The 27,949-nt window shown below is 38.7% G+C and overlaps 2 protein-coding genes across 14 annotated transcripts in view; one reads left to right on the plus strand and one right to left on the minus strand.

Annotated features, from left to right (window-relative positions):
* The window catches only part of LOC134823236 (uncharacterized), a 65,920-nt gene extending 40,246 nt beyond the window's left edge, over positions 1-25,674 (minus strand). The window contains exon 1 of the mRNA XM_063834632.1: positions 25,664-25,674. The gene's annotated coding sequence lies outside the window, so the exon portion shown is untranslated. The remainder of the gene's footprint in view (positions 1-25,663) is intronic.
* LOC134823172 (patatin-like phospholipase domain-containing protein 7) overlaps positions 1-27,949 on the plus strand; it is a 78,461-nt gene that overhangs the window by 21,931 nt on the left and 28,581 nt on the right. The gene's annotated exons all lie outside the window — the stretch shown is intronic.

Below are 27,949 nucleotides of genomic sequence, written 5' to 3' on the forward strand. Positions count from 1 at the left end.
TACGGCGGCAGTACGGCGGCAGTACGGCGGCAGCACGGCGGCAGTACGGCGGCAGTACGGCGGCAGTACGGCGGCAGTACGGCGGCAGTGCCACGGCAGTGCCACGGCAGTGCTACGGCAGTATAGTGACAAAACTTATATCAGAATTTTGATCCAATTATTCCATGATTTTGATGATTAGTTCACATTGATTTGCGAATTAAAAACATATTTCGAGAAATCAATAAGTTGTGAATAAGTTCATACAATATCATAACTTTAAATCAGTAACTGTCACCCTGGAGCAATAAAATATTAAAATAATTCAGATTCATTGCAGGTACTTCTGGTATCTTTTGTTTTTCTCTGATGTGATACCCATGTAACTCACAGCGTCATCTAGAGAAGCTCCTGCGTTAACCATGTTGTCGATCTTTTTGAGGAACACTGGCTACCCCAACACGAAAGAGATCTCGTCCCCTCTCTCCTAGTCCTACCAACGATCCTACTATCCTTCCTGGTGCCACTCAAGCTGTTATACCTTCTAGACGAGGAGGAACTACTCCACCAGATACTGATAATGCTCGCCTAGTAAGACCTGTGGTTACACCTACCCGACCCTCTTCCAGTTCCTCACCACCACCTAGTAGACGCCGTCTGAACACTGATGAAACCTACTCCCGCTCCTCTGTAGCTGGCGAAGCCTTATCCTCCTACAACAGAGTGCACAGAGACTTTGCCAACCGTCCTGATACCTCCATCAGCCTCTCAAAGTTCCTGAAACAGAAACGAATCTCTGAAAGATCCTTCTACCGCAAGAAGAAGATAGCAGAGCTGATTATCCTTGATAGACCACGATTCGCCAGTCTCATCAAACAGAATCTCAAGGAGGAGCGGACTGACAGGATCAACCAGCAGATTCTCTCTGACCGATGTGGGGCTATCCTCAAGCAGAGTAAATTATTTTATTGCTCCAGGGTGACAGTTACTGATTTATAATGATATTGTATGAACTTATTTACAACTAATATTGATTTATCCAAATATGTTTTTAATTGACAAATCATCAAAATCGTCTCTTAAATTGACAAATCAATGTGAACTAATCATCAAACTCATGAAATAATTGGATCAAAAGTCTGATATAAGTGTTGTCACTATACTGCCGTGGCACTGCCGCCGTAATGCCGCCGTACTGCCGCCGTACTGCCGCCGTACTGACGCCGTGCTGCCGCCGTACTGCCGCCGTACTGCCGCCGTGCTGCCGCCGTACTGCCGCCGTACTGCCGTCGGTACACTGATGTATGACCTTAGAATTGTTTATCCTAATTTGTATCCCTAGGTTATGGATTACACATAACAAATGAATCGTCCATTACTGAAGGTGCAGTCAGCTCGTCTCAGTCTTCCTTGAGTATGATTATTGATTCTGTGTCACTCATTTTTTATTTAGATATCTAAATGGATTGATGTTGTTTTAGATTCCATATTTCAATTATTCCATATTTCATTTGTTTGGAAATAATACACGTAATTTTTATCAAAAATGGATCCGAAAAATCAAAGGGAAAACTTTGAGTTTAAACTGATTAAAACGAACAACGATATAATGAAGAAAAGAAAAATGAAGATCACAACTAAGAGCAATCTTATCTACTTAAATAAAACTTAAAAGACGAAAACGGCAATAATATAACTTTGAATTAAGAAAATGTCAAATATTTACTTGAAATTAAAGCAATGAAGGACAACGTTTTCCGTGCAGGGTTTTCCCGAAGACTAGTCCTGCACGGAGGAGAAAGAATAAAATATATATGTGCGAATATGTGCAAAAGGATACGTTTGAGTGTTGAAAAACACTGTTTCGTGGAGCGTGCTTACCACCAGTGGTCAAGGACGACCAGATTCGCGTCCTCCTGGTGATCGCTTGAGCGGGCGCTGGCGTCGTCCTCTGCGTCGCCGGCGTCCGCGCTGTTGTCCGGGCGTTCTTGCTCGGTCTGGGTGGCTATTTCCACCCTGTCCAGACTCATTAGAGGTATCTTCTGGTGTAGTTCTATGAGCGCTCTTAACGGTTCCCGGCCATAAATTACCGCGCGTGCGGCTCTGATTGCGACTGTCTGAATGTAACTTGACCACATGTCTGTGGCCAGCGTTCTGCGTTCCCGTTGACCGAAAGTCTCGTTGAGTACTGCCTTCGTGGCAGCTAAGATTGACTCATGGAACTCCCTGGGCGGTTTACTGCCGTGAAACAGTAGGGGCATGACGTGCTTGCAGAGAGCTGTCGCGAGCTGTGGTCCCTGCTCCTCGTCGTCGAGCATTATATCCGGCGTCTTTGTCGTGGTTCTCCTGGCGAGCTGTCGCTATTTCCATCCTGTCCAGACTCATTAGAGGTATCTTCTGGACGATCGTCAGTAGCGCCCTCATTGGTTCCCGGCGTTTCTTCGGGTCTGTATGTGCATAATATACAAAAGGGTTCAATCTTAGTGTTTATAAACACTTTTTCGTGGCTTACCACCATGCGTCGAGTACGACCAGGTCTTCGTCTTCCTGGTGACCGCTATCGTCGCTTTGGCGAGTTGTGGCAGGGTCATAACAAACCTTCTCTGCACCTTTATTGTATCAAATAAGAACCGAAGCTGAGAGGTTGATCATGTCTGATGAATAGTGTAATTATTGTGTTATAATTACTGAATCTTGCAGTGTCCTGAGAACGGTACATGTTATTGTTTATCTTTTTCGTATGTATTCAAGACCGTGGTATTATTGAAATTAATCAAGTATAATATAATCATTATAAAATCGTACAATTGCCATGGTGATGAAAACAACGAACTTTCTTCTGCTGCGTTTTCTTGCCTCTATGTTCTTCAATGCCTTCTCTTGTAATAGGATCGCCCTGATTGGCAGGGGCTGAGCCGGTCTATCAATCTTGTATGCTTCTGCTAACAGTTTTCTTCTGTTTGCTCTTGGTTTTTCCCATGCTTGACTACTCTCATTCCAATTTTTCTTCTCTGTCATGTCCGTGGCCTTGGAGTCCCACGTGCTCCACTCTTTCTCAAATGTGTTCATGGTGCTTCATGGCGATGAAAACAACGAACTTTCTTTTGTTGCGTTTTCTTACGAGCTTTTGATTGCTCTTTTGTGTCATTCTGTAAGGTATCATCCACATTCGCTTTAGCCTTCTTTACAGCATCGGTTTCATACCATATTCGCTCATTTATCTTCTTAGTAGATCCGGTCAACCAGAGATCAAAGTTCTGTCTTTTGATTGATATTTTGGATCATACTTCCTTTTCTTCTAATTTTATTTTTCTGTTCTTCACCTCTGTTAGTTATGCTGCTTCTTGGCGATTTTGTTCTACTTGTTGTATTGTTAGGATTGACTCAATAATCAGTATAAGAGAAGCGTGCTAAAGGAGATAAAGCAAGGGTTAATAATATCAATATCATCAATATTATTATATAAATAATATTATTATATTATATTAATATTATAGTAGAGATACTACTATAAATACTACCTAACAGTATCGCTAGATAATAAAATAATAGTTCTGCTGCTTTTATGCTGATCGGTTCTATTTATTTGTTGTTCTATGTATTTGTCGTGTCGCTTATAAATTGATACTCACGATTCTAATTTCTTTCTCTTCTCTTCCCCCGTTCTCTCCTCCATTAAGTCTTTACTATCATCATATAGGATAAGATAGGATTTAATAGAATAAGCAATATATAAAATATATAATATTAAAAAGAGAAATAACATTACTTTTAACTTGTAAATACTTACATGTACTCTTTTTCCTCTTTGAGGTTTTCACTTCAACTTTCATTATCTCCGGCTTGATTATATATGTCGTCATTTTGTAATTGGCTGATCGCAATTTGTGGGTGATTGATTAAACCAACTATAACTAATAATAATAAATAAAATTCAAAAACAAATAAAACGGTTTTTCATTTTTCTGAACTCTCTTTGAAGTTTTAACCGTAACTAAGGTTTTTTTTTACAAATGTCTCAGACCCATAGCTAGATCTGTGAATTTTAGGCAGACCCACTCGACAGCGGCCAAATTTTGCGCATTATGAGCCCCAAGCCCGATACCCACTTTGCCTCCCAATTATATTATCATCTCGTAACTTCATAATGAAGGTTCCGTTATTCATTTAAAGATTAAGTTTTTTCGATTCTGGGCACGTAGCCCGACACGACACGTAGCCGGGGCGAAGCTCCTTTGGTTGGCTAGGGAGGGGGGAAGGCGCAGCCCCCAGAAAATTTTTCAGAAATTATGTGTTTTAGACGACATTTGGCATTAAAGAAATTTGTAGGACAGTAATAATCAGACATTACAATAATACAAAATTGGGGGGCTAGGGGGCGCAGCCCTGGCCTTCGGAAAATTTTTGAGAAATAGGGTGTTCCAGACGACATTTGTAGGACAGCAATAATCAGACATTACAATAATACAAGGTTGGTGGGCTGGGGGTGCAGCCCCCGGAAAATTTTTGAGAAATAGGGTGATTCAGACGACATTTGGCATTAAAGAAATTTGTAGGACAGCAATAATCATACATCAGAATAATATAAAGTTCTAAAGTTGGTGGGCTAGGGGAGCGAACCCCCAGGAAAATTTTTGAGAATTAGGGTGATTAAAACGGCATTTGGCATTAAAGAAATTTGGGGACAGTAATAATCAAACATCACAATAATATAAAGTTGGGGGGCCGGGGGGCCCAGCCCCCCATAAAATTTTTGAGAAATAATGTGTTTTAGACGACATTTGGCATTAAAGAAATTTGTAGGACAGTAATAATCAGACATCACAATAATACAAAGTTGGGAGGCTAGGGGGGGCGCACCCCCCGGAAAATTTTTGAGAAATAGGGTGATTCAGACGATATTAGGCATTAAAGAAATTTGTAGGACAGTAATAATCAGACATCACAATAATACAAAGTTGGGAGGCTAGGGGGGCGCACCCCCCGGAAAGTTTTTGAGAAATAGGGTGATTCAGACGACATTAGGCATTAAAGAAATTAGTAGGGCAGTAATAATCAGACATCACAATAATATAAAGTTGGTTGGCTAGGGAGGGGGGGGGCGCAGCCAATCAGAAATTTTTTGAGAAATTATGTGTTTTAGACGACATTTGGCATTAAAGAAATTTGTAGGACAGTAATTATAATCAGACATCACAATAATACAAAGTTGGAGGGCTAGGCAGGCGCAGCCCTGGCCTTCGGAAAATTTTTGAGAAATAGGGTGTTCCAGACGACATTTGTGGGACAGCAATAATCAGACATTACAATAATACAAGGTTGGTGGGCTGGGGGGGGCGCAGTAATAATCAGACATCACAATAATATAAAGTTGGGGTGCTGGGGGGGGGGGGGGCGCAGCCCCCAAGAAAATTTTTAGAAATTATTTGTTTTAGACGACATTAGGCATTAAAGAAATTTGTAGGACGGCGATAATACAAAGTTGGGGGTGCAGCCCCCGGAAAATTTTTGAGAAATAGGGTGTTTCAGACGACATTTGGCATTAGAAATTTGTAATTTCAGACATCACAATAATACAAAGTTGGGGGCTAGGGGGGAACTCAGTACTTGTCACATTGAATGGAATAAGTACATATTGTATAGTGGGATTTGGGAATAATTTACGAAATGCTAAAGTCGATTGCCTGTCGTGTCGTTTAATCAAACAGTCATAACCACAGCCCACTTACCAGGCGACCATGGGGACTAGGGGGCTTATTTGGGGTTCAATTTTATTCCGGGGGTCTTCCCCTTGGCTACGTGTCTGCATTCTAGTTGCCAGACCCACTCTATTAGAGTGCAGACTCAACATTTTGGTTGCCAGACCCACTATTCTAGAGTCCAGACCCACAATTCTGGTTGTCATATCTCCTATATTCTAGTTCATAGACCCCCAATTCTGGTTGACAGAGTGAAGAATTACCATTCTGGTTGCCAGATTCACTCTTCTAGAGAGGAGACCCACTCTTCTAGTAGGTATAGAGTCAAGACCCACTATTCTAAAATGCAGACCCACCATTCTGGTTGCCAGACCCACTCTTCTAAGGCGAAGACCTACCATTCTGGTTGCCAGCCCCACTCTTCTAGAGTGTAGACGCACTATTCCGATTGCCAGACCCACTATTCTTGAGTGAAGACCCACCTTTCGGGTTGCCGGACCCACTATTCTAGACTCTAGACTCCAGACGCACAATTCTGGTTGCCATATATCCTATATTCTAGTTTAGACCCCCAATTCTGGTTGACACTTGACAGAGTGTAGACTTACCATTCTTGTTGCCAGACCCACTCTTAGCTAGAGTGAAGACCCACTATTCAAGAATTCTGACCCACCATTCTTGTTTCCAGACCCACTACCCTTAGGTGCAGACCCACCATTCTGATTGCCAGACTCACTCATCTTCATTCCCTTGAGTGCAGACCCACTATTCTGGTTGCCAGACCCACTCTTATAGATTGCAGACACACCATTCTAGTTGCCAGACCCACTCTTCTAAAGTGTAGACCCACCAGACCTATTATTCTAGAGTGAAGACCCACCATTCGGGTTGTCCAAACCCACAATTCTGGTAGCCATATCTCCTATATTCTAGTTTATAGACCCCCAAATCTGGTTGACAGAGTGTAGACTTACCATTCTGGTTGCCAGGCCCACTCTTCTAGAGTGAAGATCCACTATTCTAGAATGCAGACCCGCAATTCTGGTTGCCAGACCCACTATTCCAGATTGTAGACCCACCTTTCTGGTTTCCAGACTCACCCTTCTAGAGCGAAAATCCACCATTCTGGTTGCCAGACCCACTCTTCTAGAGTGTAGACGTACCATTCTGATTGCCAGACCCACTCTTCAAGGGTGCAGACCCACATTCATGTTGCAAGACCCACTTCTAGATTTCAGACCCACTATTCTAGCTGCCAGACTCACTTATAGATTGCAGACCCACCATTCCAGCTGACAGACCCACTCTTCTCAAGTGCAGACCCACCATTCTGGTTGCCAGACCAACTTCTAGATTGCAGACCCACCATTCCAGCTGCCAGACCCACACTTCTCAAGTGCAGATCTACAACTCTGGTTGTCAGACCCACTCTTTAAGCCTGAAGGGTGCAGACCCACCATTCATGTTGCCAGACCCACGTCTAGATTGCAGACCCACCATTCTAACTGCCAGACCCACTTCTAGATTGCAGACCCACCATTCTAGCTGCCAGACCCACTCTTCTCAAGTGCAAACCCACCATTCTGGTTGCCAGACCAACTTCTAGATTGCAGACCCACCATTCCAGCTGCCAGACCCACACTTCTCAAGTGCAGATCTACAACTCTGGTTGTCAGACCCACTCTTTAAGCCTGAAGGGTGCAGACCCACCATTCATGTTGCCAGACCCACGTCTAGATTGCAGACCCACCATTCTAACTGCCAGACCCACTTCTAGATTGCAGACCCACCATTCTAGCTGCCAGACCCACTCTTCTCAAGTGCAAACCCACCACTCTGGTTGTCAGACCCACTCTTCAAGAATGCAGACCCACCATTCCAGCTGCCAGACCCACTCTTCTCAAGTCCAGACCCACCACTCTGGTTGTCAGACCCACTCTTAAAGGGTGCAGACTCACCATTTAGCGGCCAGACCCACGCTTCTCAAGTGCAGACCCACCACTCTGGTTGCCGGACCCACTCTTCTAGAGTGAAGACTCATTATTCTCGAATGTAGATCCACAATTCTGTTGCTAGACCAACTTCTAGATTGCAGACCCACCATTCCAGCCGCCAGACCCACTCTTCTCAAGTGCAGACCCACCATTCTGGTTGTCAGACCCACTCTTCTAGAGTGAAGACTCATTATTCTCGAATGCAGATCCACAATTCTGGTTGCTAGACCAACTTCTAGATTGCAGACCCACCATTCCAGCCGCAAGAACCACTCTTCTCAAGTGCAGACCCACCATTCTGGTTGTCAGACCCACTCTTCAAGGGTGTAGACCCACAATTCTGGTTAACAGACCCACTTCTAGATTGCATACCCACCATTCTAGCTGCCAGACCCACTATTCTCAAGTGCACACCCACCACTCTGGTTGTCAGACCACTCTTAAAGGGTACAGACCCATCATTCTGGTTGCCAGACCCACTTCTAGATTGCAGACCCACCATTCTGGTTGCCAGACCCACTTCTAGATTGCAGACCCACCATTCTAGCGGCCAGACCCACTCTTCTCAAGTGCAGACCCACCACTCTAGGCAACAGGGGTGAATAATATCAACAAATAAAGATTGTTTAATTTTTGCAAAAAATTTCTCGTCATGTGACAACCCTTCCCAACCCCCCTCAACCCCCTACCCCTCCCCCCTAAAAAACTCATCGGATTTTTGCTTCCCGCGAACATGATTTTTTCTGAAAATTTGTGTCAAGCCAGATCTGTAAATCTATCAAATATGTAAAAAAAAAACCTTAACCGTAACCAGAGTTGATATACGTAACAGCAGCCCGGTGTACGACCTTCGGGACGATTATGAATTTGGAACCGTATTTCTTCCAGGTCTTATGATGCCCAGATTTTTCGGAGGTATCTAAAATTAAATATAATTGAAGGAGGAGTTAAATCTGGACTGAAGTGGTTTAAAGTCACACTAACTTTCTAGATTTTTACCCCTTTATTAAACCAACTATTACTAAAAGGAATTATAGATTTAATTCTGTTCTGATGTTTAACAAATACAGCACACCTAGGGTCTCCAGCGATTTTCACTTTAGATGTTATGAAATATTCTCTTGATGAAATCTTAATTTATAGATAATAGCGTTAAGAGCAACACTGTAAGGACGGATATGGTGTTCTTAGTCCGTGCCATCACAAGGTGTCGAGTCTCCGTGCTTATTTGAGGCTCCAGTCTAGCTAGACGAACGGCTAGACATCTACGGGGCCTGATTCCTTTAGACCGGTTCAAGAAAACAACAAATTTTCTTTTTCTTTCTTTCTCAGTTTCTAGCGCCTCGACTTCTCTTTCAAATTTTTCTAGGGCTTGCGCTATACTTCTGGCGCCTACATCGGGTAGTTCCATCCAGTCTTTAAGATTCAGGAGGGGCTGTGTGATTTTGGGCTTCCTATACATTGTAGCGCTGGGGTTAGCGTCTAAGGGTGAGTGAACAACTGTGTTACCTATATTTATGAGGCTGTCCCATTTTACGAATGTTACTTGATATTTTGGTAGTGTGAGGTCAATTAACGGCGATTCAGTAGTGTGGCATAACACGGTTAACGCACGGTTAAGGCACGGTTAAAGCACAGTTAAGGCACGGTTAAGGCACGGTTAAGGCACGGTTAAGGCACAAGGGTTACATAAGGCACGGTTCTTAAGGCACGGTTAACGCACGGTTAACGCACGGTTAAGGCACGGTTTAGCGGACACATTAGATCTTAGTAGGATTCCTGCCGGGGTTGATATGAAAAGGGTTCCTGTCGGACATGTTGTGGCGGCGCCAAAGTTTTTAGCGGATATGCAATCGTTGAAATTCAGGAGATGGAATTGGAGATTTTGGCATATCATGGCCCGGCCAAAAATGGGGCATTGGTTAGGGGTTTCTAGCATGAACCATTTACCGTCCTGACGACGGCAGGGGTGTGGTCTTAAATGCGAGGCAGGTGGTGTGGTTATCGTAGGAATTTTGAGCCATGAACCCAACCTGGCGGAGTACAAAGAATGGACTTATAGTGGCGGTTGATAGTTTAGGGTACAGTATGATGAATTGGAATTGGATGGACTGGAAGTTGGCCTCTACCAAAGTTGCAGTGGCCGTTTGATACAGGATATGTGGGTACTTCTCGAAAAATTGGAAGGTGCGCCTTATGTGGACTTCAGCCAGGTGCTGGATTTCTTGGACTGTTAGGAGGGAGGGTGTAAGTCTGCCGGACAATTGCCCGGCCATGATGAACTGTAGTAGGTCTTTTACTTGACTTATGGATTTCTCCGCTGAGTTGTAGGCCTGATTATGTTGAGTCCAGCAGTTAAAGAGGTTTGCTGTGTCTGTGATTTGGGACTTCAGTGTTCTTAGGTAACCGTAAAGGCTGATAATTTAATTCCATTAAAATGGTAAATTGTATTAAAAATTGTTAAAATACTTTTAAAACATGTAAAAACTGTGGTTACCTTTTTTTGTTCCAGGATATAATACCGATTACTATGCATGCTGATAAAAAGAAATGTATATCAAATTTTGATAATTTAACCCCATTAAAATGTTAGTAATTGCAATAAAAATTGTTAAAAATACTTGTAAAAAATGTAAAAATTTTGGTTGCCGTTTCCAGGATAAGATACAGACTACTATACATGCTGATAAAAAGAAAAAGTCGAGTATACTGTCCCTCATAACATTACAATTCTAATGGACAGAAAACCCAACACAGTCATCAAACAAAACTCTTCCAGAAGCCTTGTATTCTGGGGTTGGCAGCTGTGCCAAAAACTGAGATCGTACTGCTCTCTTCTCATCAGGATATTTCTTGAACAGCCTTCCCTCCTGCCTACATGAGTTTTTACTGCTAGTGACTTTAAGGTAACTATTGATCACTACATCCTCGCCATCTTCTCCTACATTCATATTCTGACAAACATAGTTCATTTTTACCTTTCCAGCTGTATCCTCAAATTGCACTACATACCATCCTCTGTCTACGATATTAGACAAATCATCTCTTTCGTGGGAATCAGCCACAACTTCAGGAATAGGAGCTGAAATGGAAGCCTGATTTGCTGGTTGGGTTACTGGCAAGGTACACAGTGAGTAGTGTATAGGTTTCAATGGGCCTTCTCATGGAAGCTTCCAAGATTCAATAGTTCCTTCAAGGCCACACTTAGCCTTGTGGACTGCTGATATCCTGGGTATGCTGATGGTGCCAACGCAAGGTTTCTCCAGTTTATCTAGGGAACATCAAGGGAACATTATTCATCAAGCAGTATGCAGACAAGCAACTAAAACAGCGAAATATTAATGAAAAAGCACACAGTGAATTACTGGACACAATAATGTGAATTACTTGACATGCATCATGCTGGTCATAGTGTATGCTAGCATTGAGTTTGCACTGAACCAACGCGTTGGTTCAGTGCAACGTCCAACATATCAGTCACCCTATTTGCTTGTAAATAATGCTAATGTGTTATGTTCAACAATTATGTTATGCCTAATTGACACACCGAGGCATATTTAAAGAAAATACCAAAAAGTAATTGGCCAATTAACAAATTAGTAGAAATTGAAAAATGATGAATTATACTGATATCTCTTTATTAACTCAAAAGAACGTAAGTTACAAAGCAGGGTGCAAACAAGAACCTCCTAAAGCAGCAAAATCTGCACTGAAAAGGCACACAGTGAATTACTGGACACAGGAATGTGACTTACTTGACATGAATGATAACAATATGTAAATAACAATTAGAGTTTACATGGATAAACTTTTCAGTAAAGTAACCATACAGACTTGCAAACATTTAGTGTTTATGGACACCGCTTATTACACATTCAGTGTACAAACATGGGCACAAAACGTGATGTTTCTGCAGAATTATAAATAGTGTAAATTTTGCCCTGTGAATTACTTGACATTTTCAAACGCCCATAACTCATGAACTACAACTCATGAAAGGTTGCGGTCTTTTGCATCATCAAGCAAATAGTTCCACCTTGTAACACCTTTTCATGCTTGTATAATATTCAGATGGCCCTGTGGGACCATTAGAATCTAGAATTTCTATGCAAATGGTGAATTACTTGACGCGAAATTGCCCATATATGGACCATATATATATATATAATATGGTTTATGAATTAATAAATCGAATATTGAGTTAATTACAATTGCAATTTAAACAAGCAATTTAAAACACGCACAACATTTATTTTCTGATGCCCCAGCAGGCTGAATACAAGTTTACAAATGAGTGGTATTACAATCTATCCAGAATTTTGGTCTTTGAGGCCTAGTGCCTGTACGTTTCCGAGATCTTGTGTTATATCAGGAGCTGCTCTCTCTCTTTTGTCTGGGTCGCATATAGCTAAGGTACTACCCAGTAAGGTGATTTTCCAGTTAAGTCTGGCAAAATACATCTGCGCTTTATAGTCTAGTGAAAAGTATATTAAAGTAGCCCCATTGTCCAGACTTTTCACCGGCTGATATTGGTTGAATGAAGCTGTTGTAAGCGATGGGTGATGTATAGTGATTAGTCTTACAATCTGATCTTTCTGGACAAATACTTTCATCCATGCCGGGAGGTGAATTTTAACACGCAACCCAGGTAAGTCTTCCTCTACAATTGTTGTGTATCTTCCATGTTCACTCATTGTTTCTCTTACAAGGTTGATGGTCAGAAAGTTCTTAGTCTTGATTATAATTTTATTGCCTCTGATATCAGTGATGTTATTTGTTACTTCCAGGTCCGAGAGTGCTGGATTCTCTAAGGTCGCCGTTAAGAGGATAAGTCTAATATTATCTAGATCTTCCTGACCCAGGGGTTGCAGCGTTTTCAAGCAGATTCCCACTTTAAAAGTGGGTGTGGGCGGCTCTTCTCCTAGTTGGTAGAGCGTATTTAGCGATAGATTAGTCAGAAGCGATAAAATAAATTTAAGAACATAAGTCAGTGAGAGAAATCTGTGTGCACTACACAGATGTCAATAATAAGAAATGTTGATAGTTACTGGGACAAGTGAAAATAGATTATGAAGATAAGTTTGACTGTCAGATTGATGTTTGACTGTCAGATTGACTGCCAGATTGATGGCTTGACTGTCAGATTGATGTTTGACTGTCAGATTGATGGCTTGAGAGTTTATGGCTTACCTTCAGTGGGGAAGGACTAGTAGTGTTGCTAAATGCTGGTTATGTATCGCTTAAGACTGGTGTAGTGTACTTTTTGTTTATTTCATTAGGGCTGTGTGCTGTGGGTAGGATCTCAGGAGTAGTAGCATTGCTTACTGCTGGTGACGTACCGCTTGACACTGGTGTGGTGTCCTCTTTGTTCTCTGTAATTTAGTTGATGGTATCAGAGTTTGTTCAGATATTAGTATTTAGTAATGTTGAGAGTTACTAAAAGCGATCGACTAGATTAATTCGATTTCCAGGTTGATGGATGTCGTTTAATGACATACCTTCAAGTGGTTGTGGTATGATGAGTTATTTCTATAAATACGTCACCCTCTGGTGGTTGGTATTGTCAAAATCTGTACTAGGGTTTACTGTTACACTGAGAACAATGGCATGATGGATACTTGTGTGTTTAGTGGCACTTGTTATCGTACCTTTAGATCCACGCGGGCTTGTATGTGGGAGCTGTGTTCCGGGAGGGGTACTACGTGGGGGCTGTGATTCGAGAGGGTCTGTTTGTGAAGGCTTCGTTCCGAGCGGGGTCGTGGGAGGGGTTTCCATGGAATCGTGTTTCTCTCCTTCCTCGTTTTTTCTTTGACGGTAGTCCGTGATTGTTAATTTTTTTTGATTAGAGTCCGTTTCGCCTTTACTGTTAGAAATGGACAAGTGTTAGTAAAGTTTAAACACCAGCTGGGGGGAGTAGCTTGCTTGTTTTACTCACAACACCGGTATTTATGGCGTAAATCCCCAGTTCTGTATATCATGGTTCTGGGCGGAATATCGAGACTACTATTTTAAAAATACATTGACAATCTCCCCCTCTTTCTTTGTTTAAACTTATTACCTCTTGACAGGTTCTAGAGATCCGTAGAGTTTTGACCACTTTAAGCTATGAAAATTATAAACACAAAAATACAATTATAAACACTAAAATGATTCAATATATTATATTTAATCTATTAATCGATTATATATTGACTCTGTTAATTGCTCCTACGAAATCTCTTAGTATATCCCAACTAGACAAAATTCTAGTACCCACGTGCACTGCTTGGTTCTCTAGAGACCAGGGTATAAATGTTGACCCATTGGGCGCGAAATGTTCAACAGCATGCCCATCTCCGTTGAAGACTGTTGCTCCTTCTGTAGAAGTAATTAGAACCCCTGTGTTCAAGGACTCCAGGCCCTTACTTTGTAACACTCGTTCTTTTCCACTGGGTAGAAGCCAGTTTGCAGAACCTCTTAAACAGGACTCGGTAACAAACCTTCTCTGCACCCTTATTGTATAAAATAAGAACCGAAGCTGATAAGTTGATCATGTCTGATGAATAGTGTAATTATTGTGTTATTACTGAACCTTGCAGTGTCCTGAGAAGGGTACATGTTATTGTTCATCTTTTTCGTATGTATTCAAGACCGTGGTCTTTATTGAAATTAATCAAGTATAATATAATAATTATAAAATCGTAAACGGCAAATGAAACCTCGTGTAACATCTGTCATGTATTCCACTCTTTCTCAAATGTGTTCATGGTGCTTCATGGTGATGAAAACATAGTCCAAACAAACCTTCTCTGCACCCTTTGAAGCTGAATAGAGCACCGTCCTCAATAATTATCTGAGACGATTCCCTTACTTTGTAACACTCGTTCTTTTCCACTGGGTAGAAGCCAGTTTGCAGAACCTCGTAAACAGGACTCGGTATCAAAAGTTGTGGCAGGGTCATAACAAACCTTCTCTGCACCCTTATTGTATAAAATAAGAACCGAAGCTGAGAGGTTGATCCTGTCTGATGAATAGTGTAATTATTGTGTTATAATTACTGAACCTTGCAGTGTCCTGAGAACGATACATGTTATTGTTTATCTTTTTCGTATGTATTCAAGACCGTGGTATTATTGAAATTAATCAAGTATAATATGATAATTATAAAATCGTACAATTGCCATGGTGATGAAAACAAATAACTTTCTTCTGCTGCGTTTTCTTACGAGCAGCAGAAGAAAGTTATTTGTTTCTATCTGCTTGACTCGTGTAGCTCCCTCGGCGGCTTTCCACCAAGGAGCAGCAGGGGGAGGACGTGTGTGGAAAGCGCTTGCACTAGCTCCACACCCTGCTCGTCATCATCAAGCAGCACGTCAGGCGTGCGCGTGGTTGTCCTGTCGGCGAGTCTCTTCGCCGCTTCGTGAAACCGCGGCAGCGGGATGACAGCTTCATTGTCTATCTCAGACATTGGCGTGTTGGATTTAGACATATTTCTGTTAGAGAAGGACAAGTGTTAGTAACGTTTAAAGACCAGCTGGGGGGAGTAACTTGCTTGTTTTACTCACAACACCGGTATTTATGGCGTAAATCCCCAGTTCTGTAAACCATGGTTCTGGGCGGAATATCGAGACTACTATTTTAAAAATACATTGACAATCTCTCCCTCTTTCTTTGTTTAAACTTATTACCTCTTGACAGGTTCTAGAAATACGTAGAGTTTTGACCACTTTAAGCTATGAAAATTATAAACACAAAAATACAATTATAAACACTAAAATGGTTCAATATATTATATTTAATCTATTAATCGATTATATAATATATATTGACTCTGTTAATTGCTCCTACGAAATGTCTTAGTATATCCCAACTAGACAAAATTCTAGTACCCACGTGAACTGCTTGGTTCTCTAGAGACCAGGGTATAAATGTTGACCTATTGGGCGCAAAATGTTCAACAGCATGCCCATCTCCGTTGAAGACTGTTGCTCCTTCTGTCGAAGTAATGAGTACCCCTGTGTTCAACGACTCCAGGTTGTACGGGGAGCAATTGCTCTTCGTGAGCTGACAGGTGGAGCTGAGCGATGAATTTGTCAAGGAAGACAATGACAAGCTTCTCCTGAAGGATTCGTCCGAACATAGTTCAAACAAATCTTCTCTGCACCCTTTGAAGCTGAAGAGAGCACCGTCCTCAATAATTATTTGAGACGATTCCCTTATTTTGTAACACTCGTTCTTTTCCACTGGGTAGAAGCCAGTTCGCAGAACCTCGTAAACAGGACTCGGTCTCAAAGGTTGTGGCAGGGTCATAACAAACCTTCTCTGCACCCTTATTGTATGAAATAAGAAGCGAAGCTGAGAGGTTGATCATGTCTGACGAATAGTGTAATTATTGTGTTATTACTGAACCTTGCAGTGTCCTGAGAACGGTACATGTTATTGTTTATCTTTTTCGTAAGTATCCAAGACCGTGGTATTTTTTAAATTAATCAAGTATAATATGATAATTATAAAATCGTACAACTGCGATGGTGATGAAAACAACGAACTTTCTTCTGCTGCGTTTTCTTACGAGCTTTTTATTGTTTTTTTGTCTCATTCTTTAAGGTATCATCCATATTTGCTTTAGCCTTCTTTACAGCGTCGGTTTCATACCATATTCGCTCATTTATTTTCTTAGTAGATCCGGTCAACCAGAGATCAAAGATCTGTCTTCTGTTGAATGGATCAGGGTCCAACTTTAGTAATGATCTCGTAATAAAGCTGTCCCGGGAATTACTTCTGTGACAGGGTATTGGAGCCTTTCTGTATACTAACAGCATTTCTGTACCACTAACAATATCAGTAGTCGGAATATACTCAGCGGGAATTCCTCCGTGGCACTGATTAATACGTGCATTGATATTCTGGATCATACTTCCTTTTCTACTAATTTTATTTTTCTGTTCTTCGCCTCTTCTAGTTCTGCTGCTTTCTGGCGATTTTGTTCTATTTGTTGTATTGTGAGGATTGACTTTCAATGATCAGTACAAGAGAAACGTGCTAAAGGAGGTAAAAAAAGGGTTAATAATATCAATATCGTCAATGTTATTATATAAATACTACTATAAAATATAAATACTACCTAACAGTATCGCTATGTAATAAAATAATAGTTCTGCTGCTTTTATGCTCCGTAGTTTCTGTTTGATCCTTCTCCTTTTCGTTTGTTCCCTCCGTCGTCCCCTCCTTTTCCATCCATCTGGTCAATACCATCACCACCACACCAATCAGTAACCAGCACATTCTTTCCTCCCACATCATTCTGCTGATTTAACTTCATTAATATTCTCAAGTGATTGATTACGGCCCCTTGGGATTTCTTTCTATTTTATAATTTACTATTTTATTTTTATTTCTTTCTGACCTCCTAACCTCCCCCTGACTCATACGATCACCTAAATTTTCCAAGTCTTTGTCCATGTTTGCCAACCTATCCCTCAGGCTTTCACACTTACCCCTCCTCTCTTCTTCCTCCCTCCGCATGTCTGCTATTAGAGCAGATGGTTTAGGTGTACTCGCTCCTATCGGTCTCTCAAAGTTGGGTTTAACTTGCGGAGTTCTCATCCCTTCTCCCCTTAATTCTACGGGTGTTATATTCCCTTGACTTTCAGGAGGGGTTTCCAACTCGTTTTTGTTGTTCTGCATATCCCATGAATCATCACACCAGCATACTTTTTGTATGTCCCCATAACTTTAAACGAAAATTAGTAATTCTAAAGCTGAGATTTAGAGTTGATTAATTCTGTTTGTAAAAATCTTGATTGTCTATAAAGATCTAATACAAGAGTAAATTAACTGGCTAACACGCTTGTTGAGAAGAATAAAACGATTATATTAAAATCCAAGTAAAAAATGTTATTCAAATAAATCAACAACAACAAAAATTAATAACTGCCTATATTTGCGACAAGAGAAACGCCATTTTCGAACGTGACATCACTTCTGGAATAGTGAAAAAGCTATCAAACGTTGACTCTGCTTTATCTGAAATGAAGAAATAATTTAGCTTTATTTGATATTTTGCTAATAAAAACAGTTATAAAACTATCAGATAATTTGATTCAACAGTATGAGCAACTCTACCCATCCTAAATTCTAAAAAAGCAGCTATTTCTTAAGTTTTTTAGAGCACTTGTTTTTTTTATCAAACTCTATTTTTGTCAACTGTTTTTGTTGAGCTTCCAACACTTATCACCTCTTTTCCTGACAAAATCTGAAAAATGATTATATCTTAATGTATAATTTTCACGGAGAATGAGAAAAAAACAATTTTTGTGATTATGCTCATCTTGTACTGGAATGGACAAAAAAGAATAATAATTACAAACCTCTTTTTTTGTTAAAGTTCTATGGATCATGTAAGGAGATATCCGCTTTTCTCTGTGTGTTTGAGTTTGAGCATATTGTGTCACCAGTGCCTTCTGGAAAAATGATAATAACTTATACAGTGAACATGGATACTACTTAATAATTAAAATTTAAGTTATTTATCGTTATGCTTCAATGTAACACTTAGTGTCTTAAAGAAGCTAAATTGTAAAAATGTATTTACAAAATAATAAAAAATACTACCTCACATTTCTGTCCAACCTGAAACAAAGTACGTTGAAGTCTTTATATTGAGCTATCCTTTTCAATAAAAACATATATACAATCTAATTTTGTCTGATAAAAATTTACTATATTATTTTTAACCTCGATCTGAACCAGTTTATTCCCGTAACAGTTTAACAAATCGAAGGAGTCTATTGAGAAGCTGAAGGTGTATACGTAAAATCGTCCACCCGCAAAATCTCTCTTCATGGAGTCCAGGAAATATCTCTCCACCTTTGTTACTGACTCCGATGAGTAAGCCATTACTATTGACTATGATGGGAAACTGTTTGCAAAAAAACAAACACTAATAAAAACTGAAATAATAATGAAGAATGGTAATAAACCAATCGTTGAAGTATTGACAAAAAAAGTTTCAAAAGTTTTAAACTTGTAATATAGAGTACACCATCACCTAGCTTTTTTTTCTTTTACTCTAAATAAAACGTTGCCTTCTTAATAGAGATATATTCTTCTCTAGTGAAGGTTAACAATGGTTTTTGGGGCAGTTGTATAATGTATCGTCATTATTATAACTCGTTCCTGCTCCTCCACCCTCTCGTAGCTGAGTTTACCTGGAATAAGTTGTGTGAGCTTAAATTGGTGTTATTGCTATATTGTTTGTGAAAGTTGATAGCACTTGTATGCTTGCAAAATAATTTACTTTGACAAAATTATATACTTAAACCTTTTATTATCTAATAATATTTACCTCCAGCTTTCAGAACCATATTATTTAATAAGGTTGAGGGGTGAGAGCTGCCTGGGTTTTTTCACCCTCCTTTTCTTCTGCAGATGTATGTGGAATGAGGCAGTGTTTTCCCCGATCCTCCCCCTCTTCCCTGTATATTTATATCACTAACTTAATACAAAACTATAATATCATATTGATGATCAGAAAAACTGTTTTCTTGATTATACCCTTTACGCGATCTCTGCTTTCAAGATCACAGGGTTCTTGTTTTCTGCGAGTTGTAATACCATAGTATACACATTACGCAACCCCTAGCTGAAAAAAATTGTATGATTATCGAGTAATATGTTATTGGTATCATTATTAACACCTCAGTACTGTGTTTTACTACAGCTCAACCTGCTCAGTCTGACTATTTGGGAATTTAAACTCTTGATATGGGTATCATTATATAAAATAATACTGTGGGAACCGATAAATAATGTAATTTAGAAAAGTAACGAAGAAATTTTATGTCAATAATTGTCTCACGTTCAATTTTTAGTCCTCAAAGGCAACAATTTGCATCACCTCTGTATTATCCGGTTCAGTGTTGAATGTTTCCCCGAAAAAATTAAAATAGGTTCTGTTATTCTTACTCACCATTCTCATCGAATTCAGAATACGCATTATATTTTTCTGGTATTTAACAGTCATTGCTATACTATGAAAATACATGCTTAGCTCAAGATTGATTGAGGATTAAGTTTCTAGGTTAACCACTGTAAAGATTTTAAATATTAACAGAGACTAAAATACTGAAATTGAGTAAGACTAAATTAAAATACATTAAAATACAGCTTGTTAACTATTAATCAAAGTGTTAGCCAAAGAAGAAACAGTGTTATTTTTAAAACGATTAGAGTGATCAGTATTGTATCCTAAGTTTAATATCTATTTTATAATATCATGCTAATAAATGTTAAAAGTGACAAGTTAAATATTTGCTATAATTACTCCCTCTTGATCCGTATAGTTTAGCTGGGGCTGCTGCCAAATAACTGTGTAAACATCTGAAAATAAATAATCGTTCACATTATTTATAAAGTGGCATTTTGGAGAGGAGCACGTTCTGTTATTTATGAAGCATCAAAAGATCAAAGTGTGCTTACATTATTTTAACCAGGTAGAAATTTAAATAAGTATTTTAAAAGAATATTCTGGGAACTGGACATCATCGTCCAGTTCCCGTTGGATTCCTCTGGTATGTCAACAGCTTTGTCTATATAGCTTTCGGTTTTCCTTATACGCTTGCCATTACTCCTAGAAGTTGGTTTAACAATAGCGGTTAGTTTTCTTTTTGTCCCGCTGCTGGGACTTGTAGTAGAGGATGTTCTAGGAGTAAGTGTTCCAGAAGATGTTGAGGTGACCTTAGGTGTTTAAATTACCCGGTTAAAACACTTGTTGAGAAAAATAAAACGATTATATTAACATTCAAGTAATCAATATTGTTCAAATAAATCAACAACAACAAAAATTGATAAATGTCTATATTTTCAACAAGAGAAACGCCATTTCAGTGTTGACTGTTTCCCCGAAAACATTAAAATAGGTTCTGTTATTCTTACTAACCATTCTCGTCGAATTCAGAATACGCATTATCTTTTTCTGGTATTTAACAGTCATTGCTATACTACGAAAATATATGTTTAGCTCAAGATTTTAAATATCAACATATCTACTATAGTAAAGTAAAAAAGTTGTGGCTACAAGCTAGCAATGAATGTAAATAATCTCGAGATAGTCACCCCTCCAACATCTTACGACGTACTCGCTATATATAATACTAAGTGAGGGGGCCCTTCGATAGATCTTGATGTTTAAAAAAAATAACGGTTTTATAGTCCTCGCCCTGACACTTCCATTTTAGGGCATAGCCCGTGCTAAACTGGTATTTAACAGTTTTCTTCTCTATCAATGTCATGTGAAGTGTCGCCCTCTCCTTTTCTTCCACCCCGTCACATGCGTCGCACGGTACCTATGAAAAACATTTTTTTTGAGAAAGAACATTTATATTATTTATCACCACTTCATTACTCAATGCATCATTATAAATTCAACTAAATAATATCAAACTATACCTGGTGATCAGCTACACTGTAGCTGAGCTACAGCTCAGCATAGCATTTTATGCAGCTATCGAAATCTGCTTTAATGATGTTCATAAGCTTGCTGAACCCCTTCTTGTTCTTTTCGGAGCTTCTAATACAAGGAAACTAACTGGCTAAAACACTTGTTGAGAAGATAAAACAAATATACTATAATTCAAGTAACAAATATTATTCAAATAAATCAAGGACAAAAATGAATAAGTGTCTATATTTGCGACAAGAGAAACGCAATGATCGCACGTGACATCACTTCATAGAAGATCCTCTGGCATCTTTAGATCGATAAAGCTATCGAACGTGGGGTCTGTTTTATCTGAAATGAAGAAATAATTTAGTTTCATGCGACATTTTGCAAATAAAAGCAGTAATAAAACTGTCAGATAATTTGATCTACCGATGCTAAATTAGAAAATAGTAGCTATTTCCTACGTTTTCTAAGCACTTGTTTTTGATTAAAACTCTATTTTAATCAGCAGGTTTTTTCTTGAGCTCCCCAACTGTTATCACCTCTTTACCCGGCAAAATCTTTAATAAAATTATTATAATATGTGTATTAACGTGTAATTTTCACGGAGAATGAGAAACATTAGTTTTTGTGATTTTTGCATCTTGCGCTAAAAATGAGCAGGAAGTATAATAATCACGAACCTCTTTTTTGTTAGAGTTTTTTTGTAGGAGATTCTTTTTTGTTAGATTTCTTGATGTCCTATAGTAAGAAGATTTGTGCTTTTTCCTGGTTGTCTGACTTTGAGTGGATTGTGTCACCCGTGCCTCCTTCTGAAATTATAAATAGTAATAGCTTATACAGTGAACGCGGATTCTGATTAAAAAGTAGAATTTAAGTTATTTATCGTTATGCTTCAATGTAACACTTAGTGTCCTAAAAACTAGAATTGTAAAAATATATTTAAAATAAACTTTTAACTTACGATGAGATTAATGAGGAGTAGTTTATTGTACTCCCCACTAGTATCAAATACTACCTCACATTTCTGTCCAGCCTGAAACAATGTATGTTGAAATCTTTCGTATATAAATGTTTTTCTGATCATAAGACTTTATAACTTTATAATATTATATCTAACCTCGATCTGAACCAATTTATTCCCATAACAGTTTAATAAATCGAAGGAGGAGCTGAAGGTGTAGACGTAAAATCGTCCACCCACAAAATCTCTCTTCACGGAGCTCAGGAAATATCTCTCCACCTTTGTAACATGTTTTGATGTGTACACCATGACTATAATGGCAAACTGTTAGCTGAAAAAACACTAATAATAAAAACACAATAAAAACGGAAATAATGATAAAAATGGCAATAAATTAATCGTTGAAGTATGGACAACAAATTGTTTTAAAAGTTTTACCAATCTAAATTTGTAACGTTATTTGTACGTAGAGTACACTATCACCCAACTTTAACAAAAAATCTTACTCTAAATAAAACAAAACAGGGCAATCCAGGTTTTCTGCTGTCAGTAAGAATGGAGCGTCCTCTTTGATATTGAGTACGTCATATGTTCGCACTCTTCTGACCATAGGAACGGTATTGTTTAGCGATGTAACAAGTTCCAATGCCTCTTGTGACATCTGTCAAATGGAATAACACTATAATAATAAGAGGATGAGGGGAATGAGGGTTACAACAAGATTATTTCTCAAGATTTGAATTACTACTTTGAAAAATGATCGTACAATTAATTATAGGTTTTTTTCTAGGTATTAATTAGCTATGTTGATTCAACGGTTAAGTCTTTTTTTAGTGTCACATACATAAATTTATGTCGATCCAATAATTAATTAATTTATAGTAATATTACACACGCAGTAAGATTGAGATCAACCCGGAAATATCTTGTGGTATATTATTAATTCGTTAATAGACTATCTTACCAATTCTTTTAGCGTCCCGATTATTTCACCGTCTAAACATAACAGCTTTACGCTGTTTTTCAGTTCAATCAGCATACACAAAAGAAAGTCATAATAAGAATAAATCTTATTTGATAAAATAAATAATAAAATAAAATAAAATCACTAGTGGATCTTTATTAGCGGTCTCGACCTGTAACTATTACCACTATCGCTTGATTAAAAAAATGTTAATTCAATAATTAATAATTAATTTCGTTATTAATTATATAATGATACTACACGTCATGTCAATTGGGTAAAGAGTACCTTAGTGCAAGAAATATAGGCGGCAAGAATATAAGGCGCTAGAAATTAAGGCGGCAAGAAATTAAGGCGATATTTTTTTCGGAAAAAATACGATTTTTGATCGCAAATTTGGTTATAGTTTTGGTCGAAATAGTGTCAATTTTATTCTTTTATCAGTCTATAAAGCATAGAAATCTGTTTAAAAATACGATATATTGGACATTGGTCACATAAAAACTAAATGGTGCATGCACATTATATTTATAGTGATTGCTGTTCTGTCGTCTAAGTTTATAATTTTAAATTAGGTAGACATCCACTACATCAGCAAACTGCAAGTCAATTGGTATATTCATTGCATTTGACAAAATGATAGTGCACATTCTGTACGCGGCAAGGAATTTTTATGTATGTATACTACATATCATCATTAAAATTAAAAATTATTTCTTTTTAAAATTAAAACTCGATTTAAAGCTTAAAAATGAAATGTAAAATTGTACGAACATTCGAATTTGAACTGACATTAATAACACATGTACTGCAGTTTAAATCTCAATAGAATATAGTCCGAGAAGCCGAGATAAAAAACATGAAGTTAGATCCTGAGCGCTGCAAATGGATCAATCAGCATTCTTGAGTCAATACCGTCCTCCTTGCACCTCCTCACCGCTTCAGTGAGACCAGACGCACGCCATCCAGAAGCGATCAACTTCTTTCCTTCCACAGTTTTGAAGAACTCGTAGGAAGCTGTCAAAGTTTTGGCATGGAGAGGTTTCAGCACTGACAAGCGGATATCCAACTTGAAATCTCCTACTTCAGGATTATGCTGGATGTGATCTGCTAGACTACGACTTACGTAGGATGCACATGCCTCCCGCTCAAAATCTTTTAGCTTTTTATTCACTTTCCAGACACGACGGAGCAAGATGACGACGACTATCTTGGTTATGGATTGCAGCTGCTGGAGATATATGACTCTGATGAAGAAGGAGAAGACGAGAATATTAATTGATATATTAATGTATTTAGACTCAAGTTAATTTATTTTAAATATGTATTTCATTGAATTCTAGCAAATAACGAAATCGACATGTAAATTTAAAATAATAAAATCACACGAAAATTTCTTATGAAAAAATCGCAAGAAAAAAAATTAAGGCGGTTAGAAATTACGGTGGTCAGATATTAAGGCGGCAAGAAATTAAGGCGATTTTGTCAGAATCGCCTTAATTTCTTGCCGCCTATATTTCTTGCACTAAGGTAGTTCTGCTGATCTTGTCCAAACGTGTGACAGTTTTATCATTTTTTACCATTCGCTTCGCCTAAAACTGTTGACATATTCACCAGTGATAGTGCCGCCACTTTTTCTATGTTTATAAGAGCCCTGCTCTGTGTATTGTTAACCGTTATTCCCGGCCCTTCTGTTCTCCAGCGGAGGTCACTTATCGCCACTTCAATGTCCTCCTCAAGTGCTCGGACGGTTGGCGCCATCATAATCTTTTTAAAGATTTTTAGGGCGCCCAACAACGCCGAAGCCGGTCCAGCTATTGACACTCGTCTTACCGCGTTGAACGTGAACTTGCTGGGTTTGGTCGCCCCGATTGTCAGGCCACGTGATTCTACTAGTTTTACTAAGCTTTTCGGAAGCTGAGTCGCCTCTGACAATTTTTTCTGGCCATCACTTGAGCAGTACAGTATTGGTTCTCTTTGTGCCATAGATAGGTCCGTGAGTGCGCTGTCTTCCGTCGCGAAATGAGGGGAGTTCATACCTAACTGCAAAACAAACACCCTGCTTAAAAATAACACGGGCGCAAAAGTGCAATCGAGTCTAGGAAAGCTTGTCATATCGTTAAATACAAACGAAAAAGAGAACTTTTATTTTCTATTGGCTTCTATATGGCTTCCACCAGATTGAAATACATCTCGAGCCCTGACCCTAAACGGTCAGGAGCCGACCTTAGTAATGAAACAATGTCCCCGAAGGTTCTTTCATCCCCAGGTTAGAAATGATAAATAAATATTAACTTTAACAGATTAATGATTTTAATGTACAGCTCTACTATTAATATATTATACTATAATATAAATGAATGAGAACACCGTGTTTTAATGCGTAGAAGTATAGCTATAGAATATATACACGTTTTGAAACAAGTGTACGAACCTAGAATTGGCCACCTCAGGTTTTCCGTTGTCAGTCCTCTTTGAAATTGAGTACGTCATAAGTTCGCACTCTTCTGATCATAGAAACGCTATTGTTTAGCGATATAACAAGTTCCAACGCCTCTTGTGACTGCTCTGTCACAACATTTTTCAGCTTTATGTCTTTCTCGTTATCTTTCAATCCTTCAAGTATGGATTACTCTGAACTTCAATAAATGATTTCATCTTTACGACACTGTCGTTCACCTGTTTTATCTTTGATCTTTGAAGCTGGTGGTATGATCGGGATCAATATAAATTCATAAAACCATCTATCTATAAATATGTTATTAATTTGTTAATACTCTATCTTATCAATTCTGTCACCTTCGCTATCAAGATACAAAAGTTCAAGTAATTATTAGTGAAGTTTAGATAGGGTTCTGTGATTCATGCTGAAACTCAAATCGTTTAATTACTTTCGTGACCCAGGGGGTTCAGCCTATGTCTTATGCTCATTGCTATTAAGAATAAATCATCGATAAGATCGAGCGGTCTACAGGTTTTGCGCTCAAACCTGAAACAGAAAGTGCTCGATATTATACAACTCAGCACTGTTTAAATAATGAACGTTACACACCCAACGGACGTTAATAACCTCTAGAGTCTCAGCTTGTTACCCGCAGTGGACATACGTTTATGATGCCAAGACGCCTCCCCATTCTTCTAAAGTCTTTTACAACAGCCTGTTTAACTGCGGGCTGTCTGTCTCTACCGCTACGCTTATTGCTATAAAATAAGACGTATTTAAATCTAGGCTTGATTTTATAATATCATCATTTAATGAGTGAAAGTAAACAAAGCACGAATTAAACAAATTCTCTACTTTCAACAGCTTGTTTCCATAAGTAACAAGCCAACTAAGAGAGTACATAGTATGTAGTACACTATTGTAATCTGGTATAATATAGTGAAGTTAGGAAGCAAATTGCACCTATTCGTAGTAGCGTAGGTGTAGGTGAACCTAATGAGGGCTGCTGTATGGCTCTGTGCTGGGCGAGGTGGGGCTGTGGAAATAGGGCGGGGGCGCCGGCTGGGTGTCCATTCTTGCCGCCTGTTGATCCGCCAAGTACTCCAATTCCACTGTTAGGTCTCTTATTCTTCTTTCTGCCCGCCTGAGGCGTTTCTTGAGTTCTTCTAACTCTTTCAGGTCGTCGGTATACGCACTGCTGATGGCAGTAACGGCCTTCATCAGGTCCCTTGATGATGACATGCTAGTAACTAGAAAAGTGATAGAAGGTTAGACAAGCGGATAAAGAGAGGTTTAGAAGGTGAAAGGGGAATACAAAATCAAAACATAAATCATTAAAAAAAATACGTAGTAGGTAGTAGCGTAGGTGTAGGTGAATAAGAAAAATTCATGTTTAGAGTGACACAACTTGACAACGTATGTCGCTCGGATTGTTTATTTCCTTTGTGACTCACGTGACTACATCTAACTCACTCTAGCTATCTTTAAATATGTTTATTTAATTTATTAATACTCTATCTTACCAATTCTGTCACCTTCGTTTACAATCCCTCAACTAACATTTTATAGCTGTTTTTTAGTTTCACCAAGATGGAAGTCATATTTGGAATAACTTTTATTTAATAACACTTCTTAAAAAAGAAAGATAGTTAAATAACAATGAGAAAAGATACAAAAAGAAATGATGCTGAGTTCAAGAAAATAGGAAAATAAAGAATAATCACAAACCATAGTAGATGAACAGCACTTTAAAGACAGCATAAAACTGTAAAAAGAGGATCAATATAAAGAAAAAAGATAGAGAAAAATAAAAAAGAAAAGATGCTCAATTCAAGAAATTAGATGTGAAGTTTAGCTCTACATTTCATTCCATTTCCTCTAAACGGTTTCTGTGTATATGGATTATAAAATTGTATCTTTAAACTGCAAAATTATTAGTATAGCGGGAGGTAGAACACTGCATATGTGTTCCTCTGTCTTCGGTGTAACCTGAAATAAAATGGAATCCGAAAATTAAAATGAATTCAGTAATAATTAACAATTAACAGGAGTGCTAGTTAGCTCAGATGAGTGAAGAGTCATTAAAGGCTGAAGGTTGCTGTATTTAACAGCAGCTGCTGTCCTGTTCTTACTCTTCATCTTCTGATGCTACTTAGTGTTCTGTTACCACAAAATCACACTCTCCTTCCTCTGTCTTGGAATCAAAGACTGAACCACTTACCGGAGGTAGTAGTTACATTTAACAATCTTTCAGAACTAAAGTTCTAGATTTAGCAGTTACTGTATATACGTCTGAACTCAATTTTATCCGAATTCAGTTCTGGATACTTCTGACAATAGATGACTGCTATAAACAAAGATACACTTACCGGGGGTAGTAGGATGAAAACTTTGAGACGTGTCACCCCGACTCTTTCTCTAAATTCTGTGAATAAGCACCTGGACATCTTTAGCCCCCTATAATGAATAGCTTTGAACATAAA

The sequence above is a fragment of the Bolinopsis microptera genome, chromosome 11, assembly GCF_026151205.1.
Source record: "Bolinopsis microptera isolate Bmic1 chromosome 11, MBARI_Bmic_1.0, whole genome shotgun sequence".
NCBI lineage: Eukaryota > Metazoa > Ctenophora > Tentaculata > Lobata > Bolinopsidae > Bolinopsis > Bolinopsis microptera.